This window comes from Silene latifolia, chromosome X (genome assembly GCF_048544455.1).
Source record: "Silene latifolia isolate original U9 population chromosome X, ASM4854445v1, whole genome shotgun sequence".
Classification (NCBI taxonomy): domain Eukaryota; kingdom Viridiplantae; phylum Streptophyta; class Magnoliopsida; order Caryophyllales; family Caryophyllaceae; genus Silene; species Silene latifolia.
This window is the reverse complement of record NC_133537.1, coordinates 266,486,635-266,491,503: the sequence shown is the minus strand read 5'-3', so window position 1 is coordinate 266,491,503 and position 4,869 is coordinate 266,486,635. Positions and strand designations below refer to the sequence as shown.

At 33.9% G+C, this 4,869-nt stretch overlaps 1 non-coding gene across 1 annotated transcript; it reads right to left on the bottom strand.

Annotated features, from left to right (window-relative positions):
• Positions 1-1,035: 1,035 nt before the first annotated feature.
• LOC141625560 (small nucleolar RNA R71) lies at positions 1,036-1,142 on the bottom strand. The gene has a single exon (XR_012535333.1). It is a non-coding gene; the product is annotated as a small nucleolar RNA R71 (small nucleolar RNA).
• Positions 1,143-4,869: the final 3,727 nt, after the last annotated feature.

Sequence of the window (4,869 nt, the reverse complement as noted above, 5' to 3'; positions counted from 1 at the left end):
TTCCTAGGGATTGTAAGCTTATACACCAACTCGATCCCATCACAACAATAAGTGCTTGCTATATAATAGAGAACATGTTTGTATGATCAACTCCCATGAATCCCCTATGAACCTATGACACCTAGTGCCTTCAATCAATTGTTTACACCCCTTTTAAATCATCTTGCTTGTTTTCATTGCTTTACTTTTATCTTGTTGATTAGTTTAGTTGATCTCTTATCTCAACCCAATTTGTGACACCTTAAGACACGACCATTTGCAATTGAAAATCCTACATCAATACCCGTCCCTTGGGAACCGACCTTTACTTGCCTCTTTGCTAAGAGTAGTTTGTAAAGTTATAAATATTGTTTTGGTTGGTAACTTTTGACGACGTGTTTAAACCAGACCAAAAATGGCGCCGTTGCCGGGGACAGTGTTAACTTGATTTGATTTTCATTAATTGTTTTTAGTTGTGTCTTTATTTACCTTAGGGAAGTCAATCTCCTCAAGGTTGTTCTAATTGTTTTCGAGTTGTTTGATATTTTGCATGACTAGGAGATCACAAGTTAATCCATTACCTATTGATCTTGAAATTGAAAGAACCTTAACCAACAATAGAAGAGTTGCTAGAGGTACTTTAAGAGATATTGGAGAGATTGTGGACATTCAACCAAATAACATTGAGTTTACCAACCCTTTTGCAATATAAGGAGAGGACAACCCAATACAAAATCCACCACAAAATCACCCCACAATGCCTAAAGTTTCATCACATTCCGTACCAACCGAGGAGAACCTACCAAATGGTACTCCTACACCACCACATTTAACCGGTAATTTCATTGCCAAATCCGCATTCATACAATTAGTTGAGAGAAGTCAATTTGGGGGGTTACTCAAGACCAAATCCGACGGGTATTATTTCCTTTTTCTTTGATTGGTACCGCAAAGCAATGGTTGAAGAGCCTAGACAAGGCTACCCTTGGTATTGACTCATGGAAGAAGTTAGCACTTGCTTTCTATAAAAAATTCTATCCTCTGGAGAAGACTAACATGTTGAGAGCCCAAATCACAGGGTTCAAGCAAAGGGATGAGGAATCATTGTATGAAGCATGAGAGAGATTTAAGGACACTTGGCGTTCTTGTCCACACCATGGACTTAGCGAGTGGTTCCTTGTGCAACAATTTTGGAATGGTCTATATGGAGACTCCCGCAACATCCTCAACATGGGATCCAATTGTATGTTTACCGAAGTTGATGACAATCAAACATGGGCCAAAATTGAAGAAATGGCGGTTCATAATGTTGGAATATGTGTCCTCAACAATAGTGCGATCACATGTTTAAATCTCATATTAAGAATACGCAAGGGATGATTCATTATATAGTCAACTGATCAGCATTAATCGGTAATGATTGGCTAACTAGAGTTTGACATTACTGTCATTTGACGATGGTGATCAGTTGATCCCTTAAGGTCACACCTAAAGGACAATTCCCTCAATAGACAAATTAATTAATTGTATGACGATACAAGTTAATCAATTCCTTAAAATTGAACAATTCAATTGTGAGATAGAATATTTATATCTTATTGTAATGGGATTAAATAAGATTTATTTTAGTAATTAAAATGCTTTGTTACTAAAATTGTTTATTGTTTGTGAAACAATAGAGATAAGAATGAATGGTTAATTATAATTACAAGATATTGTGAATTATAATTATATGACCCATTTTATTTATGTGACCAAGTATCACTAGTCAATTTGTTGTATGTAATTTAATTAATTCATAAAATGATATTTATGTTATAAATATGCATTAAATTAATTAATAACATGTAACATACTACATGTGACATATTTGTGTGACAAATGACAAATTGACAAAATAAAATGGTAGTCCATTTTATGTGTGTTGGACCGAAATGAAGGGAGTATTAGTGGGTTGTGATTATTTTATTTTATGTGATAAAATGATAAATAATGGAACCTACATGATGCGAGTCCGCTTAGTGTTCACAAATTAAGATGTGGTCGTTGGGTCACGGTCGAATCAAAACACAATTTATAACTCCACAAACAACTCTACAATTAGTAAAGAGGCAAGTAAAGGTCGGATCCCAAGGGACGGGTATTGAAATGAGATTTCTATTGCAACTAGTGGTGTCTAAGGGGTGTCATAAATTGGGTTGATGTAGAAGGTCACTAAACTAAAATAGCAATGAAAATAAACAAGCAAGATGAATTAAAGGGGTGTAAACAATTGATTAAAGGCACTAGGGTATCATGGGATCATAGGGGTATCATGGGATATGATCATACAAACATGTTCTCAAATTATAAGCAAGCAATTATTGTTGTGATGGATTGAGTTGGGTTATATCTTACAATCCTAGGAAAGTTTGGGTCCCGGAGCCGAATCGATTAGATTGTACAACACCTACAAGTCGACTTAATCTTCCCTACTCAACAACATGCATGGTCTAATGAGACTCGAGTTAGGTTATGTCTTACAAGTCTCATTGAAAAGATAGAAGATGATAGTAAATGCAAGGATTCATAGGCTTAGCATTTCATCAAATATAACATGTGCATGAGTTGAGATCAAAACAAGCAAGCAAATAAATCATGAAAGCATATTAATTTAAGCATGAATCATTCCCCATGTTGGTTTCCCCTAATCACCCATTAACCCTAGCTAAGAGACTACTCACTCATTATCATGTTGATCATGCTAGCAAGGTTGTCAATCATACCAACAATATGAAACATGATGAATAAATGAAAGTAATTAACAATAATTAAAAAGGGATTAAGAGATTATACCTACTAATGATTCCAATAATAAAGCAAAGATAAAAGAAGTAATTGAATGCTTGATTGAGAGGTTGTCAATCTCCCAACAATACCCCAAATAATCTTCAATTACCCAAAATAAAGGATGAACAAAAGAGAGATTAAAGAACTAAAACTTGGATTAAAACTTGATTAATACTTGATTACAATATTAAAGAGAGATTTGATTGATATTAACTACACTAATTATTGATAAGAAGAACATGCTCCTCTAATTAGACTAATGGGGTATTTATAGTGGAAATTAGGGAGGATGCATTAGGGTTAACTAAGGGCTAAACTAGTAATTACACTTTTTAGATTGAGCAAGGAGGAGCCGGTATTTTTCAAGAGAAGGGCTTCTTTCTTCGTAGCTTGGAGAAGACAATCCGTGCTGTGCTGGAATCCGGGCGGAATAGGGTCGGGACGGGCGGATTCTGGCGTTGGAATCCGAGCGGATTCAAGGGAATCCGGTCGGATTGTGGAGGTGGAATCCGAGCGGAATAGGGCAAAGCCGCTCGGATTGTCTTCTTTAACTGGGACGGACGGATTGGTGACAATCCGCTCGGATTGTCGATCGGAACAAATCTTCTTCTTTTCTTCCCTTTTCTTCATAAATTCCTTGGGGATTTCCTTGGGGACTCAAGGATCCTTTCTCAACTTTGCTCTTCTACTATAATATGTATAAAGGCCTTCTAATCTTGTCTCTCCTTGATGCTTGGTCATTGAATTCGATCAATTTAGTCTCGTTTTGCCATGAAAATGCAAGATTCTTACTCCTTTCCTACCAAGGGATCAAAATCTCAAAGAATATGCAAAACAAAGAACTAAAGATAAGAAATGACCCAAATAAGCACTAAAAAGCATGGGAACAAGGCTAATTCGGGGGCTAAATATGCGCTAATTATGATCACATTACTACACTACTAGCCTTACACAACCTACACTTTGATAAGAGAAAAAAAAGGAAGATGCCTTCCTTGGCCTTACATGAGCCAGCCATACTACTCTTTTAAGAGTAGTTTTGGCTCTTTCTTTACATACTCTTACACATTCAACATTCATTCAATAATCTTACATGCAAAATACTTCTTCTCTTCCACTTCTCTCTAAACAAGTTTTTAGAAAACAAGTGATTGTTCATCTATTTAATATCAAAATAAGGTTACTAGTGTAGTAATAATAACAATATTAGAATTAATTTTAAGGGTACTAGTATATTAATCTAGTTAATTAGTATACTGGTTTAAGGGATTAGTCTTGGGTGCAATCAAAGGAGAATCTCTACATTGGGATTTTTGAAGGATTACCCAATATTTTAAGATAAAGAACAAATAAGGAAGGTGACCTTATTTGTGCCCATAATTTCGAACCCATATATAATGTAAGGGACATTGTTTTTTCTTATAAATCTCTTATTTTGTTATGCATGCACTAGATCTAAAGAACAAATAATTAAGAATTTACTTAGTTCACTATTAGAGGAGTCTAATAATAGGTATATGAACCTAACAAGTGGTATCAGAGCATAGGATGTTGCATGCATAATCAGTTATTGTTTTTCCGAGTTAAAATGTTAACATATAAAACTAAAAATTTGTGATCTATAAGAGTAAATCACAAAATCATGATGCATGTTATATATTCTGATCCAAAAATATTTTTAGGTCATTTTTAAGATTTATGGTAATTTATTGCTCATTTTTATGATTTTTTTGTGAAAGAATTACATTTTTATGAATAAAATTAACTTTTATTCACTAAACTAAGTTAACCTTCACTAATGGCCGTGATTTTTTAGTATAACCTCACATGAATATTTTATGTATTGTATGTAAAATTTTATATTAATGTGATTAATATTTCATGATTTATGATTTTTATGTGATAAAAATGACATAAATGGAGGTTAAATGACTAAAAATGGTTAAACTTATTCTCTGACCTTAAAAAGTTTACATGACCTCACATACATATTTTAAAAGTTGTGTGTAAAATGTCATATTAATTTGATTAATATTGCATGTTTTATGATTTTTATGATAT